Consider the following 22,983-nt stretch of genomic DNA (forward strand, 5'->3'; position numbering starts at 1 on the left):
AACCACTCTGGAAAAAAATTTGGAGGCTACTTAAAAAGCTAGACATTGATCTACCATTTGATCCAGCAATACCACTCTTGGGGATATACCCAAAAGACTGTGACACAGGTTACTCCAGAGGCACCTGCACACCCATGTTTATTGCGGCACTATTCACAATAGCCAAGTTATGGAAACAGCCAAGATGCCCCACCACTAACGAATGGATTAAGAAAATGTGCTATCTATACACAATGGAATTTTATGCAGCCATGAAGAAGAACGAAATGTTATCATTCACTGGTAAATGGATGGAATTGAGGAACATCATTCTGAGTGAAGTTAGCCTGGCCCAAAAGACCAAAAATCATATGTTCTCCCTCATATGTGGACATTAGATCAAGGACAAACACAACAAGGGGATTGGACTTTGAGCACATGATAAAAGCTTTAGCACACAAGGGAGGGGTGAGGATAGGTAAGACACCTAAAAAATTAGTTAGCATTTGTTGCCCTTAACGCAGAGAAATTAAAGCAGATACCTTAAAAGCAACTGAGGCCAATAGGAAAAGGGGACCAGGAACTAGAGAAAAGGTGAGATCAAAAAGAATTAACCTACAAGGTAACACACACACACGCAAAAACTAATGTGAGTCAACTCCCTGTATAGCTATTTTACCTCAACCGGCAAAAACTCTTGTTCCTTCCTATTATGGCTTATACTCTCTCTACAACAAAATTAGAAATAAGGACAAAATAGTTTCTGCTGGGTATTGAGGGGGTAGCGGTGAGAGGGAGGGGTTGGAGTGAGTGGTAAGAGAAGGGGTGAGGGCAGGAGGGAGAAATGACCCAAGCCTTGTATGCACATATGAATAAAAAAAAAATAAAGACTCTAAGAAAGTAAAAAATAAATATACTGCCATATTCATGCCAACGTAAAAGTATTGCATAATCCCCCAAAGTCTGTGCCTGAAGCAATCACTTGAATTGAAATTATTTTAAACAAGCCAATGATGCACATTGATACATTTATGTTGACACCCGGACATACACTGCACATATGCCATGGATGTTGAATATTTCCTCCTTACAGAATGTATTATAATTGACCTAAGGAAAAGAAGTTTGAGCAATCCAACATTTTTGACTTCCAAGAAACATTCCTGAATTGCACTTTTTGGAATAGAGTATCTCACAGAAACTGACAGAAGAAATACCATACAACAAACTATGCCAAGTGCCCTCTCACACACACACACATATACACACACAAATGCATGAGAACACACAAACGCACACACAGAGACAAACTTGCTATGCTCCTCGAAAAGGAAATATTTTGGATTCAGTAAATTTCTGGGCCTGTATTTAAGAAATGTACCTTCCTGCAGTACCAATCCATACTGAACACCAGGAAACACTAGAATATCAGGTTAATGTCTCCCAACACTCGTTGCCCATGGGTTAGAGCACCCTGAACCCAAGACAAGAAGTGATGGCAGACAACAGGTGCCTGTACTTCCATGCAACCTCATTACTTCCAGGCCTGTCTGCTTGTAGCACAGAGTGATATCAGGTGGTCCGGAACAAGCAGTGAAATCAAGGCAGCCTGTGTACCACAGTGAGATCCATGGTGGCCTGTTTTGTAAAGTGAGATGCAGCTCCAAGTTACACTAAGGCCTGTGGATATTCCAAACCGTGGGGCATGGTAGGTTACACTAGCAGTGAAGAATGGATTAACCAATCCTGATGTGCTCAGGTCAGCCATGTGCTATGGCTTACCCGCCAGTCATTTCTCTAGACCACACAAAACTGAGAAGTCTTGCACACAAGACAGGGGCACCTTCCTTCAGCTTCTTCCTGCTTGTCTGGCTGGGCTGTCATAGGAGCAGGACTGACAGGAGCTGCCTCAGGACTCTCCTTGTTCCAGGGGCTGTGAGCCCACTGTGGTATCACTACCATGATTTTCCTCATTGGTCAGCCTGCATAAGCAAACCCTCTATGCACTCTCCCCTCCAGTCTCCAGTCACTTTTGAGAGAAGCTCTTGTAAATATATTCTGATCTGAGCATGGCTTGTCTTCTTCATGTTCCCTCATCAGCTTGTTCAAGGTGGAACTGGGATGACATTTGTCTCCTGTTCCAAAGAATTCCCAATCTGGCACCCATAGTTTGAACTTTAGGAAGTGTTCTTTCTAGTGAGTACAAAAACGCCTCCATCCCATTGAACTACCATCAGCCAAGATAACTCCCTTCCCATTGGAGGAGGCAATTTCCCTATGAGAACAACATCTCCCATCACCTGAGGCTATTCCCTTATGTGGACGCAAAGTATACCATATTGGGAACCAGGTGCTTGTTATTCCAGGCTTCTCTGTTCTTAACTTCATCAAACCACACAATCACACACACTGGCGGGAAGGAGCCTGAAACTGACCACAGGAATTCACTTTACGTTGATAAAGAAATTAATTCACTTTCATCTGAGCAATAAACTGGATCACACAGCTGATAGTCAATGAATGCTAAGAATTCCCTAGTCAGTGAAATTGGTACCATCTCTCCAGTGAACAGCACCTGTCAGGAACAACACAAACTATGGAATGCCATGAAACAGTTGGGAAGGACACTATTTCTGCAAAGGATCTCAGAGGGACAGAACACTACACCTTTCATTCATGGAACTGAAGACTTAAAATCAGAGTGACACAAGGATTTTCCTCAAAGTGACTTCAAGAATTAACCTCATTTCTACAAATCACCGATGGCAAATTGAACCAGAAAGATCATAGTCATACACACACACACACACACACACACACACACACACATGCACACCAACTCACAAACACACACAAATCAATGCACAGAAACACACACACCTGCTATGCTTCTCCAATAGTAAATATTCTGGAGTCAGTGAAATTCGGCGCTTTCATGAAAGAAAAGTACCTTTCAGCAGTACCCATCCTTAATGAATATGAGGAAACACTGTTGAAGCAGGTTAACTTCTTTAAACACTCCTTGCCCATGGTTTAGTGTACCCCGCAGGCAAGAGAAGAAATGATGTCAAATCAACAGTTTCTTCAACATCCATGTAACCTCATTCGTACCTTGCAGTGTCCTAGTACCACACCCTGATATCAGGTTGTCGCATTGGGCCCATGAAGTCAAGGTAGCCTACATACAGAATGAGATCCACAGTGGCCTGTTCTGCACAGTGAGATCCAGCCCCAATTGGCACAAGGGCCTCTGGACATTCGATACCGTGGGGCATGGTACCTTATGCTGGAGGTGAAGAGTGGATTTCCAAAATCCTGATGTGCTCAGGTCACCCATGTGCTCCTGCTCTGCCTGCCCCCCATGTCCCTGGGCCACACAGAACTGACAAGTCTTCCACACAAGACAGGGGCAACTTCCCTCACCTTCTTCCCACTTCTCTGGCTGGGCTTCCATAGCAACAGACAAGGCAGGAGCTGCCTCAGGACACTCCAAGATCCAGGGGCTGTAAGCCCACTGTGATATCATAACCTAGTCTTCCCTTATTCATCAGAGTGTGTGAGCACTCGCTCTAAGCACCCTCCCCTCCAGTCTCCAGCCACTTGTGTGACATGATCCTGGCAAGATATTTGATCTGAGCATGGCTTCTCTCCTCCATGTTCCCTGGTCAGCTTGTTCAAGGTGGAACTGGGATGACATTTCTCTCCTGTGCCAAAGATCTCCCAATCTGGCACCCACAGTTTGGACCTCAGGAAGTGTTCGTTGTGGTGAGTACAGAACTGCCTCAATCCCATTGCACTTCCATCAGCCAGGAGAACTCCCTTCACATTGGAGGAGGCAATTTCCCTATGAGAACAACATCTCCCATCACCTGAGTCTATTCCCTTATGTGGATGCAAAGTGTACAATATTCGGGACCAGGCTGTGGTTATTCCAGGCTTCTCTGTTCCTAACTTGATCAAACCACACAATCACACACCCTGGCGGGCAAGAGCCTGAAACTGACCACAGGAATTCACTGAATTTTGACAAAGAATTTAATTCACTTTCATCCGAGATGTACATGGGCTCACACAGGAATTAGTCATTGAATGCTTAGTATTTCGTAGTCAGTGAAATTCGTACCATTTCTCCAGTGAACAGCACCTTTCAGGAACAACACAAAGTATGGAATACCATGAACAATTTGGGAAGGACACTCATTTCTGCAAATGTTCTCAGAGGGACAAAACACTGCACCTTTCCTTCATGGAACTGAGGACTTAAAGTCAGGGGGTTCAAGACATTTCCTCAATGGTTCTTTGGAAATGAACCTAATGTCTACAAATCACCTATGGAGAATTAACCAGAAAGATCACACACACACACACACACACACACACACACACATGACACATAAACACACACCACACACAAACACACACACACAAATGCACAAAGTGTTGATATCCTAATTTTTATTTAGTAAATGAATTTTTAAGCTTCAATGTACTAAATAGCAATGTTGAACAAGACCAGAAGTTATTGAACACCAGGACACATTGGTGCATTCCATGAATTTCCACTGTTTTAAACAAAGAGTTTGACTGAAGGAGTCATATGCATGCCTATACATTGGGTATACTCAATGAGTGTGTAATAGTTCATAGTATGAGAATTTTTTAGGCAGAGCAAAGAAATCAATACACTTGTAAACTGCAAACATTGCACACACTCATACAACACACACACAGAAATAGGAAACCTGCCCATATTCAACACATGTGGAATGTTACCCACAATAGCTGAAATTCCACGCGTTACCCTAAGGAGAGAACACATTCAGCACTTCAAAAAGATCAAGTTAAGTAAACTATGTGAAGGGATATCATTCCCACCAATTTGCTTGGAAGGAAGACATACTGACAAATTCATGCAAGTGAACATTTAAATCGTCATCCACCAGAGTCTGTGCCTGAAGCAAAAAATTAAATTGAAATAATTTTCAGCAAGCCAATGTGCACATTGACACATGTATCATAATACCCGGACATACACTGTACATATGCCATGAATGCTGATTATTACCTCCTCACAGTATGTATTACACTTGATCTATGGAAAAGCAAGTTTGAGCAATCTGAAATTATTGACTTCCAGGAAACATTCTTGACTTGCAGTTTTTGAAATAGAGAACCTCACAGAAACTGACAGAAGAAATATTATACAACCACCAGTGTGCGTGTGCTTGCACACACACACACACACACAAACGCCCACCAACTCATAAACACACATAAATTAACGCACAGAAACACACACACTTCCTACAGTCCTCGAATAGTAAATATTCTGGAGTCAGTGAATTTCTGCACTTTCATATATGAAAGGTACCTTTCAGCAGTACCCATCCTTAATGAATACCAGGAAACACTGGTGAACCAGATTAACTTCTTCAAACACTCCTTGCCCATGGTTTAGTGTACCCTGCAGGTGAGAGAAGAAATGATGTCAGATCAACAGTTGCCTGGAACTCCATGTCACCTCACTCCTACCTAGCAGTGCGCTAGTACCACACCCTGAGATCAGGTAGCCTTATTGGGCCCATAAAATCAAGGCAGCCTACATACACAGTGAGATGCACAGTGGCCTGTTCTGCAAAATGAGATCCAGCACGAAAGGCACAAAGGCCTGTGGAAATTCGATACCGTGGGGAATGGCAGCTTACGCTAGTACTGAAGAGCGGATTCCCCCAATCCTCATATGCACAGGTCACACATGTGCTCCTGCTCTTCCTACCCCCCATGTCCCTAGGCCACACAGAACTGACAAGTCTTCCACACAAGACAGGGCCAACTTCCTTCACCTTCTTCCCACTTCTCTGGCTGAGCTGCCATAGCTACAGGCAAGGCAGGAACTGCCTGAGGACACTCCAAGTTCCAGGTGCTGTACGCCCACTGTAACATCAAACCTAGTCTTCCCTTATTGGTCGGAGTGTGTGAGCACTCCCTCTAAGCACCCTCCCCTCCAGTCTCCAGCCATTTGTGTGACATGGTCCTGGCAAGATATTTGATCTGAGCATGGCTTCTCTCCTCCATGTTCACTCGTCAGCTTGTTCAAGGTGGAACTGGGATGACATTTGTCTCCTGTTCCAAAGAACTCCCTATCTAGCACCCACAGTTTGGACCTCAGGAAGTGTTCTTTGTGGTGAATACAAAACTGCCTCAATCGCATTGCACTTCCTGCATCCAGGAAACTTCCCTTTACCTTGAAAGAGGCAATTTCCCTATGAGAACAACATCTCCCCTCACCTGAGGTTATTCCCTTATGTGGACACAAAGTGTACAATATTGGGAACAAGGGGGATGTTATTCCAGGCTTCTCTGTTCCTAAATTCATCAAACCACAAAAACACACACACTGGTATGCAAGAGCCTGAAACTGACCACAGGAATTCACTGAATGTTGACAAAGAAATTAATTCACTTTCATCTGAGAAATACACGGGCTCACACAGGGATTAGTCGATGAATGCTTAGTATTTCCTAGTCAGTGAGACTGGTACCATCTCTCCAGTGAACAGCAGCTTTCAGGAACAACACAAAGTATGGAATACCATGAAAAACTCGGGAAGGACACTCATTTCTCCAATGTTCTCAGAGGGACAAAACACTGCACCTTTCCTTCATGGAACTGAGGACTTAAAGTCAGGGGGACTCAAGACATTTCCTCAAAGGTTCTTTGTAAATTAACCTAATGTCTACAAGTCACTGATGGTGATTTGAACCAGAAAGAGCACACACACACACACACACACACACACACACACACAAAGTGTTGATATTCTAATTGTTATCTAGTAAATGAATTTCTTAGCTTCTATATAATGAATAGCAACATTGACCAAGAGAAGTCTTTGAACATGAGCACACTGTGGTTCATTCCACCCATTTCCACTGTTTAAAAAGATAGTATTGATTGAAGGAGTCTTATGCATGCCTAAACATTGGACTAGTCAAGGAGTGTGAAATAGTTTGAAGTATGAGAATTTATTAGAAAAAGGAAACAAGTCAATACACTCCGAAACTACAAATATTGTACACACACACAGACACACTCATAGAGAAAGCAATACAAAAAATGCCCACATTCAACGCATGTACAATGTTACCCACAATAGCTGAAATGCCAGGCACTACCCTACTGAGGGGACACTTTCAGCACTTCAAAAAGAATTAATTTCAGAAAAATATGTGAAGTGACATCATTTCCTAAAATGTTCTTTGAAGGAAGACATAATGCCACGATCATGTTAATGATCAAGTAAAGCGCAATCACCAGAGTCTTTGCCTGAAGCAATCACTTGAATTGAAATCATTTTTAGCAAGCCCATGATGCACATTGACACATGTAGCATGACGCCCGGACATACACTGTGCATATGCCATGAGTGCTGAATATTTCCTCCTTTCAGAATGTATTATAATTGTCCTATGGAAAAGAAGTTTGAGCAACCCAAAATTATTGACTTCCAGGAATCATTCCTGACTTGCACTTTTTTGGAACAGAGTATCTCACAGAAACTGACAGAAGAATTATTATACAACCAACCATGCCTGCATACCCACACACACACACACACACACACACACACACAAACGCACAAGATCACACAAATGCTCACAAACAAATGCACACATAGAGACAAACTTGCTATGCTCCTCGAATAGGAAATATTCTGGATTCAGTAAATTTCCTGGCCTTCATTTAACAAATGTGCCTTCCTGCCGATCCAATTCTTAATGAACACCAGGAAACACTAGAGGATTAGGTTAACTTCTTCTAACATTCGTTGCCCATGGGTTAGTGCACCCCGCAGACCAGAGAAGAAGTGATGTCAGAAGAACAAGTGCTTGGACCTCCGTGTAACCTCTTTCCTACCTTGCCAGTGTGCTTGTACCACACCCTGAGATCAGGTGGACATGTGATCCCTGAAATCAAGGCAGCCTGTCTACCACAGTGAGATCCATGTCAGCCAGTTCTCTAAAGTGAAATCCAACCCCAAGTGGCACAACGGCCTGTGGACATTCCAAACCATGGGGCATGGTAGCTTAGGCTACTTGTGAAGAATGGATTCCACCAAACCTGATGTGCTCACATCATCCATGTGCTCCTGCTCCTTGCCACTTGTTTCTCTAGGCCACACAGAACTGAGAAGTCTTCCACACAAGACAGTGGCACCTTCCTTCAGTTCCTTCCTGCTTGGCTGGCTGGCCTGCCATAGCAACAGGACAGGCTGGAGATGCCTCAGGACTCTCCAATTTCCAGGGGCTGTTAGCCCACTGTGAGATCACAACCATGTCTTTCCTAATTGGTTGGATTGCATAAGCAATCCCTCTAAGGACCCCCCCCCACTCCACTCTCCATCCACTTTTGTGATGGGGTCCTGGCAAGATCTTCTGATCTGAGCATGGCTTTTCTCCTCCATGTTCCCTCATCAGCTTGTTCAAGGTGGAACTGGGATGACATTTCTCTCCTGTCCCAAAGAACTTCCCATCTGACACCCACAGCTGGATGAAAGGAAGTATTGTTTGTGGTGAGTACAAAAATGCCTCAATCCCATTGTAATACCATCAGCCATGAAAACTCACTTCAAGGCAATTTCCCTATGAGAACAACATCTCCCATCACCTGAGGCTATTCCCTTATGTGGACACAAAGTGTACCAAACTGGGAACCAAGGGTTTGTTATTCCAGGCTTCTCTGTTCCTAACTTCATGAAAACATGCAAACTGTCAGGTAAGATCCTGAAACTGACCACAGGAATTCACTTTATGTCGACAAAGAAATTAATTCACTTTCATCCAAGAAATACAGTGGATCACACAGGAGATAGTAAATGAATGCTTAGTATTCCTTAGTCAGTGAAATTGGTACCATCTCTCCAGTGAACAGCAGCTTTCAGGAACAACACAAAGTATGGAATATCATGAAAATCTCTGGAAGGACCCTCATTTCTACAAAGGTTCTCAGAGGGACAAAACACTACACCTTTCCTTCATGGAACTGAGGACTTAAAGTCAGGGGGACTCAAGCCTTTTCCTCAAAGTGACTTCAGAAATTAACCGAATATCTACAAATCACTGATGGCAAATTGAACCAGAAAGATCACACACACACACTCGTACATACACACACACACACACACACACACACACAAATTGTTGATATATTAATTGTTATCGATTAAATGAATTTCTCAGCTTCTAGGTAATGTTGATCAAGACCAGAAGTCATTGATTACCAGGACACACTAGTGCATTCCATCAATTTAAACAGTGTTAAAGAAAGAGTTTGATTGAAGGAGTCTTATGCATGCCTAAATAGTGGGTATACTCAATGAGTGTGAAATAATTTGTAGTATGAGAATTTATTAGAAAGAGCAAAGAAATCAACACACTTGCAAACCACAAATATCATGCACACACACACACATACACACTAAGAGAGAAATACAAACCTGCCCATATTCAATGCAAGTGTAATGTTACCCGCAATAGCTGAAATTCCATGCGTTACACTATGGAGGGGACACTTTCAGCACTTCAAAAAGAATCAATTTAAGAAAAATATGTGAAGTGACATCATTTCCTCCAATGTTCTTGGAAGGAAGACATAATGTCACAATCATGTTAATGAATAACTAAAGTGTAATCCACCAGAGCCTTGCCTGAAGCAATCACCTGAATTGAAATTCACCTCATCGACAGAAATAAGCACTGGCTGAAAGTGAAAGACTGGAAGAAGATTTACCAAGCCAATGGTCCCCAAAAAACAGGCAGGAGTAGCAATACTTATCTCATACAAAGTAGACTACAAACTTACATTGATCAAATGAGATAAAGACAGACACTCCATGCTAATAAAAGGGGAAATACACCTAAAGGAAGTAACAATTATCAACCTATATGCACTCAACATCCATGCACCCAATTTCATCAAACATACTCTGAAGGACCTAAAAACATATATAAACTCCAACACAGTGATATGGGAGACCCTAATATTCCCCTATCACCAATAGATAGGTCATCCAAACAAAAAATCAATAAAGAAATTCTAGAAATAAACTATACCATAGATCAAATGGACCTAGCCGATGTCTACAGAATATTTCATCCAACTTCTGCAAAATACACATTCTTCTCAGCAGCCCATGGAACCTTCTCATAAATTGATCATGTCTTAGGGCACAAAGCAAGCTTCAGAAAATATAAATCAAAATAATCCTATGCATTCTATCTGACCACAATGCATTAAAACTAGAAATTAACAACAAAAACTGCAATAAAAAAATGCAAACAATTGGAAGCTGAACAACACATTGCTCAATGATGAATTGGTCATCAATGAAATAAAAGAGGAAATTAAAAGTTTCCTGAGTTGGGAGATGACAATGAATATATAAGGTATGAATGAAAACCCAACCTATAAATGACAATTTCCTTTCCAAATGTGAAAAGGTTTTAAATGGTAATAGAAATACTTACATATGATCTTTAAATCAACTGCAAGGTATTTCTCTCAGTAAATGAAAGAATTTGCTAAAGAGAGATATACTTAGAAATTTACATGCCCATAAAATTTTCCATTAATCAATGTTTGTTCTACTTTACTAACTGGAGAGGAATCATAATTATTAGAAATATTACCTGTTTTATTTATGCAAATATGATGGCTCAATATACATTCAAGCAAACATACATGGTGGTCCTTATAATTTCCTCTAATCTAAAATATAACAAGAAAAATCACCAAATCTACTTTGCTTGGCAGTACTAGAATTTGAACTCAGGGCTTTACACTTGCTAGACAGTCACTCTACCCACCTGAGCCATGTTCACAACACTTTTTGCTTTTAGTTATATTTCAGTCCAGGCTTATCTGGACTGCAATTCTTTTACTTATGGCTCCTATGAAAATGAGATGACAGTCATGTACCACCACACCCAGTCTTTGGTTGAAATGCAATCTCACTAATATTTTGCCTCTCTGGCCACTAAGCATGGATTATCCTGAAATCTGCCTCCCACCTCTTGAGGAGCTAGGATTACAAGCATGAGCCACCACAACCAACCCACACCAAATCTACTTTTTATGAAAGATATTAATGAACACTATCCTTCTGGTTTCAAGTACTACATAGAGCATTCCTATTTTGCCTACTAAGAAGGTATAAAATTCAAAGCCACTTATCATCCATACTATGATACAGCAAATTATTTCCACAACACTCAAAAATAAATAGCTCATAGTATAGTTCTTGCTAAGTTCCTTTTGTATACAAATCCAACCAATTGTCCAGCATTCTGTACCACAGAATCAACTTATTGAGGCTCTCTGTTTCCTCCAGTTCCTATGTTATCTCTACACACAATACTGCCTGTGGAATAATTTCTACATAGCTATATTTTGCTTAGTAGTGAGGAAGAAACCTAGACTTTGGAATTTGAAGAATTTTAGATGATCTGTCAACTACATATTTCCTCAGTCTTTGGTTTCTGAATTTATCTAAAAGAAGTAATGATATATATTAAAGAGTTACGCTGAGGATTACATAATACAGTCCAATTTCACAAATACACTATAAATATTTTAATAGCCATTAAAATAAAGGCTAAAATTGTTCTTCTAAAACAAACTGATGAACTCATGAAATAGTGTTTAACCTGCCATCTTGCCCCTAAGGCTTGTTACCCAAGCAGTCTTCTAAATATTTCAGCAAATATTCCCAGAGGGAGGCATTATTTGCCTAGGATCACCATTCATGTCCTACTACATGTCCTTATGAGATTCAACTATGTGAGGGAAGGAAGAGATGTAACAACGTTCATGCCTATTCTATTCTTCTCTTCTCACTAAAAGTAGGAAATTAGGGGGGAATTAAAAAAAAACTATTTCACCCATTATTAAAGATTTTGAAGGACTCAGGAGAACAGATCTTTAAAGCTTTACTATGAGATCATGATTAGTGGATATATGAAAACCTATCCTTCCCTGACATGTTCACCAGACTCAGAAACTCTAAACTAACATAGGATAGCTTAGTTTTAGTTAGGTTATTTTTTTCCTGAGGATTAGATGATCCCCAGGACTAAGCTAAGAATAAAAATAACAATAGCAAGTAGTTAATAAAGCTAGCTATATTCCATACATATTACACATATTAACTCATTTATTCTGCACAACACATATATGAGAGATATCACCTTTTATACATAAGAAAACTGAGGCACAAGGCTGTTGATCACATCTGTAATCCCAGCTATGCATGAAGCATAAATAGAAGGATCTCATCCAGGCTGGCTAGGGTGAAAAATGTAAGACCTTATCCAAAAAATAACTAAAGCAAAGAGGCTGAGTACATGGCTCAAGTGGCAGAGCACCTGCCTACCAAGTGCAAGGGTCAAGTTCAACCCCCATTACCACTGAAAAAAAAGGATGAAAACTAAGAAACTGAGGCACTGAAAACATCAATGGCTATATACTATTCCACAAGTGGATATGAAATTGTTCATTTATCTTTTTCTTATTGTTGAATATTTGGTTTTTTGTCAATTATTTTATATTGTAAATCTGTATGTTACTCTCTAACCTAACCACAGGTACATTTCCTTAGTCTAAAGAAATAAAGATTAATGAAAGGAACCTCTTTAAAGTTCTTGATACGCATTGCTAAAATGTCATTCAGAACATTTTACATGATTAACAACAACATTTGAGATTTAAGTATTGTTTAAACAATTGTTTAATAATTATTGTGTAATAATCATTTCTTTTTAATCACTTCTTTTTTGTGCTATTACCTCATGTCCTTATTTAGTGGGGGTATATTTGATATTAACCATGTATATTTTTTCTTTCTTAAAATGTAGCAAGCCCTTTACAAATTAATATTTTTGTGACTTGTCCTATAATACTTAACATTTAAGGGTTGATTTCAATTTAGAATATTAGGAATCTTTGGGAATCAATAAATAGAAATAGGACTCAAGTGGCTTAAGCAAACCAGGAGATATACTAGATTAATCCACTAAAATGCCTGGAGATATAACCGAATGAGGGGTTGCAAAGCTGCCATCCCAACCTCTTTCTTGGATCTTTGTGCCTCTATGGTATTCCATTCTCAAAGAGATGCTTCTTTCATCATGGTAGATTGCTACTCAACTCTTACATTACAACCTAACATTTTAACAACCCCACTGAAAACACCTTTTATTTTTTCCAATAGAAGAAAAGAAGTTATCAAGCTGAAAACTATCTGTTATTGATGAGCCAAATGTGAGTTTCTATGTCTGGTCCAAGAAAGCAGAGAGAAGTCCAAGGAAGCCCCAAAGTTTAAAAATGATGAAGGGATGATTTCCCAAGTAAATACCAGAAAATCTAGAGCCATTAAAAGCAGAAAGAATGTATGCTAAGCAGCACAAACCAAGAGCAATCTGTAACATCTATCCCTTAGGAGCCATTCATACACTCATACACTCACTCATTCCTTTCCATACTTACAACTTTTTAAAAAGCTATGTTTAACACTATTACCATGTTGGCCACAACATAAAATAGACTCTACTACACACCACTGGGTAAAATAAATAAGTCAATTTTAAAGGACAATGTCAAGTTATTGTCCCAATACAAGGTACAAGCCCAAAAATTTTGCATTACAAACAATATTCTTTGGTCCAAGAGTACATTCTTCATTGTAGTAGATTCTTCATTGTAGTACTTCACAGTCTGGCAATATTTAGCTACATAACAAAATTTCCTGACCCTCATAATTAATATGCACTGGTAAAGAGGAATACAAACAATAGTAATAATAACTGCCACTTACAAGAGTAGAGAATGTAAAGTGGACCATGGTCTCTACTTCAAAGCATAATCTATGGTCAGAGTAGCAAAAATTCCCGTTCCTCACTAACGGAGGTTTTTAGTCAGCCAAATTTGGAAGCATTTATTCCTACTGTCACAGAAGACCTCACTTCCATTATCTGCCAGCATAACTCCATCTGCTTTAGCAGCCCACTCCCTCTAAGTGAAGCCTCAAGAGCTTATAATTGCCTTAGAACAAAACATAGAGGCTTTTGCTTGTCATGTTGGACATTTTGCTGAAAATATAGCTCCCCTAAAAACTTAGTAAGCTATTTGGTCAATTTACTTCAGCCAATGGGTTGAATTATGAACCAAAACAATAGACCTTGCCAAGATATAGTAAACCAGTTTGGAGTTCAGTGTTTAAGTTTTAGTCTCATAGCAATAGCTCTTCCCAGTACTACCTCTTAACCCTCATCATGGTGATCCTCCTTGAAGCAGTGTGAAACAATATGCTGGATGAGGAAGCATAACTACTCTATCACTTGTTCCCTGGATGCATCCTAATTTAAAGCTCTTACAACTGTATTAATTGTTACATTCGCCTATCGACTGGAAGTATACTGCATGAGGTACTTGGGAGAAGCCTAGAGAAAAGAAATTTTCCCAATTTGAACTCCCAGTCCCTATTGATTTTAGTTTATTTTGCCAGGCTGGCCTCCTGTCTCTGCCTCCAGGGTAGCTGGAATTACAGGCATGATCCACCCCACCCCAAAGCTCTTGGTATTCTGATACTCTTCCATTTTGTATGGCAGCTCCAAGCAGAAAAGGCCTCTCTTACTTAGAAAGACCACATTTTCCTTCCTCTCTGCTTTCAGGTATGCCACCATGGACCACAACTAATTGCTCTCTTATAAGATATTTTCAAAGATTCAAGGAGTGGCCAAATACTCCACCATCCCTAAAATTCAAGCCTCAACAATATAACAGGTGACAATTTAAACAGCCACTCTGTAATCCTTTAAAATTACTTTGCTAGGGGATAGCAAAGTCCTCACTGTCTTATACTCCATTTCAACATGTAAGATCTGCATTTTATAATGTCTTATTTTCCCATACTAATTCTATGCTAGTAGGGATTATTTCCATTTACAACTGACAAAAACCCAACTTCAACTGATTTGAAAACAAGAACATTAATATATTTTAAAAGACAACATTTAAGGGTTAGAAGATAATAATCACAGGCACAGGTTCCAAGTATTCCAATAGAATCAAGAAGCCATTTGTTTCTTTTGGCTTCACACTAGATTGAATCTAAGACAGGCACTGTAGTCATAGACTAAGAGTCTATCTGTTGAGCAGACCCAACAAAAGGAGCTCCTGGCACAAGCCCTGAACTGTGTATGTGACTCCCCTTGGTCTAGAGGTTCATCCCTAAACCAACCACTGATTCTGGTCACCCCTGAAGGCAAGCATCAACCCATTTAAACCAGTTGAACTAAGAATGGGGCATTGGCAAAGGAAAATTGAGGTCCCATTACAGAAAGAGAAAACGCATGCTAGAGTGACAAAAACAAGAGGTGTTGATGGTTTTTCTTAATAATGAAAAATGCTAACAATTTTTAAATATTTTGAAATTTAAAAATATTTTTTCTCTATTGATCACATGAAAATAGAACTGAAAAGCTTTTAATTCTTACTTATTCTCAGATGCCAATTAAAAACAATTTTTACATATGTAGATAATACACATACTCAATACACATTTCTACTTTTAGGAATAAGCAGTACATTAAACTTTTGAGTTTGATTTACTTTAACTCCAGAATTTGAATGCTCCTATTGAAAACACTTTCAAAAACTGGTCATAACTAGTACTGTCTAATTTCATACATACTCAAAATGCACTTGACTAGGGCCATATGTGGTGGTATACACCTATAATCCTAGTTACTAATGAGGCAAAGATCAGAGGATCACATTTTGAGGCCAGCCCAGGCAAAAAGGTATGGAGACCCTGCTTCAATACATTAGCTGGGCATGGTGGCAGGTGCCACAGACAAGTGAGATAAATACTTAGGAAGACTGTAGTGCAAGGCCAGCCCTGGGAGAAAGTGCAAGACTCTCCCTGAAAAATAAAGGAAAAAGAAAGGCCTGGAGATGTGTCTCAAGTGGTAGAAGGCTTGCTTAGCAAACATGCAAGGCCCTGAGTTCAAACCTCAGTAGAGCCAAAAACAAAAAAAAATTTACTTAATTTACCCTAATGATAGAAATGCAAAAAAATTATATATTTAAATTTTATATATATGTGTGTTATATAATATATAAACCTTTTATAACAAATATTTTATAATGTATATATTTAAATATAATATACATAACATATATTTTTATAACATATATATAATATAAAAAATCAGCTACTGTCTCATGGAGTTAACACACAAGGAGAGTAAGCACACATAATGATTTCAATACTAGAGAGTGATGTGTGATACAAAAGATATAGGATAACAGTGCATAAATATCAGAAGTACAGGCATGAAATCAAAGACCTCTGGAACTGATGCCTAACAATTTTTAAGTCAATAGTGAAAGTGCAGATGACTGACTAATACAGCTACACTGGTATACAAAATGGTCCCGGTTCTGCTAGACCCAATGTATTTCTTTACACTATTTTGGGGATAAGTATAATAAAAGGAAAGAGAACTCTGAGATGCTTTTAATTAATGATATATGTGTCACAAACAGACTAGTAATATACAAAATATCTACTTAAAATTAATATAACTTGATCATATGCAGGCTAGAGTATTGGCTGCTTTAGTGTCATTACACAACTAAATAGTTCTGTGTATTTCTTAAATAAAATTCAATTAAAAGGCTTTTTGTTTGTAAAATTCTAAATAGCACCAAAATAAAAATTATTCTAACTATCAAGCTATAAATGAAAAATCCCTGAGGAAGAACAGTTATTGTCAATTCAAGTACAATATAATTTAAAATTTCCCTTTTGACTAACATACTATGATATGTATACAAAGAGGAGAGGAATATAATAGCCAACAAAATCGCCTCTAATGTCTTGGCATGCTTTTGATACAGTCAACAACATGTCACTTAGAATGTTAAAAAAATATAATTAAATGCCATTTCCTACAACTAAAGACACAATGATATACCTTATAGTAATTCACAAAATAATCTACAAATTCATGAAAAAGTCTACAAGTATATAATTAAATTCTATAATTATACTTAAAGAATTATATACTACATAATAGGTGTGCTATTCAACACACCTATTGTGAATCATTTCATTAAATATTAGTCCTCTATCTTATCTTTTCTTCCATGTTCTAAACAAAAATACACATGATATTTACATAGCATTTACTTCAAGAAAGGAGAAATCTTATATAAACATATATGAAGTATGTTATGTTAAGTAGTGTACCTGCTTTAAAACAGAAAACCAACCAATAAAATCTATTGAATATAATTAAAACATCTTATAATGCCACATTAAATAATACTTCCTGAACCCAAAGCTTGTTCATGATCAGTTTCTTTCACTTGATTGGGCAAAATCCTTGAGAATAAATTCTCATTTTAACTTTGTTCACAAACTATTTACTCATCTTCCTGATACTCTCCATGCCTTATTTGAAATGTTTTAAAGTTAACTATAAAGTCATTTTGCAAAATGCATGCATTTACAATGACATCATTTTATTTCCCATTACATTGCTGAGTCTCCTCCAAACTCCCACAAGCCACTTGAATAGTACAAACGGCGGTCCACCTTTGGCAAAAAAGTAGAAAAATTCCAAACACAGCAAGGGTTGAAGAAGTCTTATAATTTACAGAATACTTAAACTTTACTCTGGGCAAAACAATTATAAAATAGCACCTAAAACCAAATATTTGTATTCTCATATTACATGGGAAGAATAAATGAATAGGAAAAATGAAACATTCTGACAAAGGTAACTATGACAATGTTATTGTCTAAACACTTATCAAGTTTCACTAGTTTCCTTTTTTCTGTTGTATAGTGCACTGTGATAGATATTTCACTATTTTCAACTTAAAGTTTTCTTTAATATTTTAAGTTAAGAATGAAATGGAAAACTAATTTTAGAAATAATATTAAAGGCTTCCAACCTCTAACAAGTCACTTCGTGCCCTAAATGAACTTCATTGGTTACAAAGAGAATAAAGTTTTGATAATTAATTTATAAATGCCTATGATCTCCAAATATATTTTTGAGAATCAGCTTAAAATTTCACATTACACTATTCACCATGAGTGTTTTGGAACAGTAAAACCATAAACCTACCTTTTATGAAATCTTACACTTCAAATGACTATTTCTATGCTTATAATTAGTATAATTAGCAACTAAATAAACAACTCCTTTTGTCATTCATCCTTTGTCCCAAAAATTTCCTCTAAAATTGATTGCATTCTCTAAATATGTACAAAGAAATTTTACCTAACTTTTTCTTTCCAGAAATCAAGGTAGATAGAAGGCCTTTAATGGATACCAGGATATCCAATAGATATTACTGTATTTGTAAGGACTCTAAGCTTAAAAGTAATGCTAATCTCAGAAACAATGTTTGCATGTCTCATGGTAGATTTTCATTGCATTGAAGAGTTAAATGCCTTTACATCAAGACAAATAGTTCACTTCCTTACTGAGTCTACTATATCTAAAGAACCCCCACCTGTTAAGAATTGATTCAGCATACTTCTCTTCTGGTACAGAGTCCAAGCTGCTTACACATTCCAATCAGTTTCCAGCTTGTGAAAGCTCTACTGCCTCTTATCAGTTTTTGATGGACTAAGTAAGCATACAAATACCATTATCACACTATCTCAGTAAAAATTATATTGGTTAGAGAAAAAGTGGGAAAAACTTAAAAATGTGTTCCACTAAATATATGGAAATACATTACCAGCTACTATGCTAACATTTTTTGAGAATTCATCTTTTACTTTTAAAAAGAAAAAAAAAGGCAAGTAGTGACCTCTTATTGACAACTAGTTAAAATTAAAAGCCCAAGAAAGCTATATTTCTTTGAGTGTTTGCAAAGAACTGGTGCTATCAACAGGGTGATATTCTTCCAAATTTACACTGCCTTCATAGTGGCTTATTTGTTGGGTAGGCAAAAGTAGAGAAAGGTGTTTTGTATTTAAATAGTAATAAACATAGCAAAGTAATCTCCTAGTTCTGATTCGAAACACTGGCAAAAAAAAGGAGGGTGGGGATGCTTCAACCCCTCTGTGAATTTAAAAGGCTCATAAACCATACACATTATCTAATCCTGTCTTAGGGCACCACTGCTGTTATTTGAAGCTTTCTGTCAGTTTTCCAATAGAGCAAATAAAAATAATTGCTGAGCCAAAAACTCAGACTGTTTGGGTGTTATTAAATCCCCTGGCAAGCATATTTTTATATTGCTCTGACTCCACATCAAGTTCAATAGTCAACTGATTGCTCCTGATTTACACCTTGCCTTCCCAAAACCAATCTTACAGTAAGTATGTCGAAGACTAGATATTGCAGAGAACTGTTTTTAAATGTTTTGCTGCAGCAAACACTGCAGTTACAAAGCATTAAAAATGAACTACTCTTAATTATACTTTATGATTCTCCTCTCCTTATTTCTTCCCCTGACATCTTGAACGCTTCTTCTGAAGATAGTGCAAAACATTAAGTTCTGCAGTAACTCTTACTATGAAAGAAAACAAGACACAGGCTGCATTTACTATCTTTCCTTTAGTCTTTATCCATGAGTCACTCTCCTAAAGGCAACCACAGAAACCAACCTGCATGGTTTGGTGCCCTCACATTTAACACCTGTGTGAATAAGAAAAAAGAAAAATGACTCAGCAAACCAATATATTCTGGGCAAAATTACAAAGAAGGGAAGGCTGCCTAAGACATAGGATGGGGAAAGGGAGTGGATACTGGCACAACACTCTCCACCACAACCTCGGAATATATTTAAAGACAGACGCAAAACCGCATCATTTTTTTTCCTCCAAAACATCACACCCCAGCTGCTCAAGTCGGAGCTAATGTGCTTCTCACATTTCAGTAGCAGGGAAGATTTTAGACTCCAGTGACCAAGGCTGTCATTTCTGGAGAGGACACCAAGGACAATTAAAGAGTGTGGGAGGAGGAGCCCCGGGGAACCAGAGGTCTCTCCCCTCATTCCCTAACTCCAAAGTCCACCCACAGTCTTTTCAGGGGAGGGCCGATTTACCTCCAGCCATGGAGGAGAAGTGATGAGAAGCGGTGTGGAGTTGGGCACTGCGCTCAGCTGGCAGGAATGGACCCAACCAGGGCACAGGGTGGCTTGGCTTAGGCAGCGCGCGGGCAGGTCACCCGCTGTTCTGCCCAGCAAGCCCTGCTCCCGGGGACGCGCGGTGGACGCCTCTTCCCTTACCAGGTTGAGCACTGTCTCCACGATGTCCCTGTCGCTGACCTTTCCGATCTGTATGAGTCCAAACACCACTGAGAATTTCATCCGGAAGTTGCGGGATCCGCACCCAGGGTTTAATCATTCCCGCAGGGAGCACCCTCCAGCCGGAGCCAGAGGCTCCCTCAGCTCTGCTATCCTGCTGCTGCTGCCCCCACTACCACCGCGTCAGCCACCGCCGCCCCAGCAACCGCCGCCCCAGCAACCTCCCCATCAGCAACTGTCGCGTTAGCAGCCATCGCGTCACCAACCGCCACCAAAACCGCCGCCACCGCAGCCACCGCCTCAGCGGCGGGCCCCGATGGCAATGAGCCCCATGGGCTGAGGTTCGAGTCTAGGCCCCGGCTTGTTGTTCGCCATTGGCCCCCTTCTGAGGAGAAGGAAGGAGCACCGGCGCCGCCTCTGCCGGTGCCATTATTCCTGCCTCGGCCATCGCCTCGGAGCCCCGCCCTCCACCAGCGCCGCATCCCGCCTGAGCCTCAGCCCGGCCAGCTCGGCGGCCTGCCACCCATAGATATCTGAAAGCAAAGGTTATAGAATTAGAATTTCACATAGATGGAAAGTATTTATATATCTAGAATTTCATACCTTAAAATACTTAATCCCAAAGACATGTTTGAGATCTACCTAGGCAACAAGTTCACTAGTAGTAAAATGCTTACATTGACAATTAGATGTTTCACCAGTGCACAGCAAGTTTGATCATATGCAGAGAGGAAAATTTCCAACCATTTTGTACAAATCACACTTTTATCAGTACTAAAAGTCTGTCTTGACCCCACCCATCCTCATTAGTGCCAATTCTTCTCTTTTGCTGCTATCTTTATTTAAGCTGAAATGTTTTCTATCATCAAACTAAGAAAACTTAGAAATTTCTATGATAGAGTTATTCTCACATATCATTAAAAAACAAGACAGAAACAAGCCAGAGAAAAGCTAAGGATGAGAAGAATCCAGTTTATCTTAAAAAATGTTCTTTTATATTTTCCCATCTTATTTTCTATAGATTGGCTATGCCACTCTGTCAACTTTAGTCCATGAGAATCTGTTTTCTTTAAATGACGCATAATGTTGGGTTTTTTTGTTGTTTTGTTGTTTTGTCCTTTGCAGAATACTTCAATGTTCTTCATCTGCTTTCCTGAATTGTTCCTATCTCAGAGTAGGATCCCAGACAATATCAGAAACAATATTATCCACAGTAGGATATGTATATATTTTCAGATAAACGCATTTCCATTTTTAGAAAGAAAGTACCAAAAAGCACAATGGAAGTACATAAGGTAAAATACATTGGAAAGAACTAATATTTATTCAATAACTAATATACACGAAGCTCTCCTAAGCACTCCACATATACTATTTAATACTCATAAAACTATCATATGTTTTATTCTGAGAAATTAAGTCAAATTCTCAAGGTCACAGCTAGTAAACAATCTAGTTTTTTTCTAGCTCTATATAGTTAAGAAGTAACATTAACTAAAAATCAGTGGATTCTAAATCAATGAACTTTGTGCTGGGAGAACACTTAATTTCATGTGTCCTAAGAGTACATCACAAACACTTTGGATGGATAATTTCCACCTCCATATTAGCAAAATAAATAACTTTCAAAAAATCTGTGTATACAAAGTAACTTCCCACTACTTCCTCAGCGTAACTTAGTCTCTATGATGTCAACACTTTGAAGCTAAGTTCTTTTTCTTTAGTTAAAGTGTGCGACTTTGAAAATGACTGTAGTTTGATGTCGTACAACTTGTTGCAGTTCTCTGCAAGTTCAGACATTTTCTGCAGTGAGCAGAGTACAAATGTAGTTAAGTATTAATGAAAAAGAACATCTTGAGTGTAAACATTAAAAATTATCACCTATATGAGCAATTTAATTTATAAGCATTAACATATTCTAAGCTGATATCTTGAATTTTACTAGGACATACTTTTGTGCAGAGTGAAGGAGAGGAAGGAAGAACCCTTTACATGAACATATTTGAACTTCCTGTTTCTCAGTCATGGTTAATGTTCAGATTCTAATGCCAGAGAGACAGCTACTTCATTACAGCTCTAAAAGCAACAACTGCAGAAGCAGCATCCCTGGTCTGCCCACAGGCTGGGTTCATACCACCAGTCCTGACACCACTGTAATTGTTTTTGTCAAAGTGGGAGATCTGTGGGGTGGCTCTGGCAGTTTTCCTTGTTTCTGCTAAATAATGAATGCATTTATTTGTTGAATTTTCAGCTTGCTCCATAAGGTGTAGCAGAACGTGCATATGAGGGAATGGAAAGAAGAATAATCTCAATTTTATTGCCAAAGTCAGCCAACTATCTCTGTGAACTTAATTAAGGGAAAAAATTTCTACCTTTAATTTCAATCTGTTTTCAATATCGTGTATTCTGATACACATAATAGCATATTTTGAAAATGTTTTTAAGTAAAACTAATGCTATATAAAATGAGAAGACAATGAAATGTGTGGGTCCTGTAACATCTCCTACCTTTTATTAAGTGCTTTTTCCATTCCAAGTGGTCTAGTGGCCCAAGGCTTTTCTGGTGCTCCCTGGCTGCCCAGAGCTCCATGAAGTCATTCTGAACCTTTCTTCTTTGCCTCCTTTCTACTCCTCTGCAAAACTCATTGACTCTCTTTTCTGTTCTTTTA

At 38.9% G+C, this 22,983-nt stretch overlaps 1 protein-coding gene across 19 annotated transcripts in view; it reads right to left on the reverse strand.

Moving 5' to 3' along the window:
• LOC141414859 (myomegalin-like) overlaps positions 1-20,771 on the reverse strand; it is a 124,226-nt gene extending 103,455 nt beyond the window's left edge. For 18 of the 19 annotated variants that reach the window (XR_012439789.1, XR_012439798.1, XR_012439795.1 and 15 more), the window contains exon 1: positions 20,297-20,771. The gene's annotated coding sequence lies outside the window, so the exon portion shown is untranslated. The other variant, XM_074050156.1, reaches the window with a different exon arrangement.
• Between the last annotated feature and the right edge of the window lie 2,212 nt (positions 20,772-22,983).

The sequence above is a fragment of the Castor canadensis genome, chromosome 12 (assembly GCF_047511655.1).
Source record: "Castor canadensis chromosome 12, mCasCan1.hap1v2, whole genome shotgun sequence".
NCBI lineage: Eukaryota > Metazoa > Chordata > Mammalia > Rodentia > Castoridae > Castor > Castor canadensis.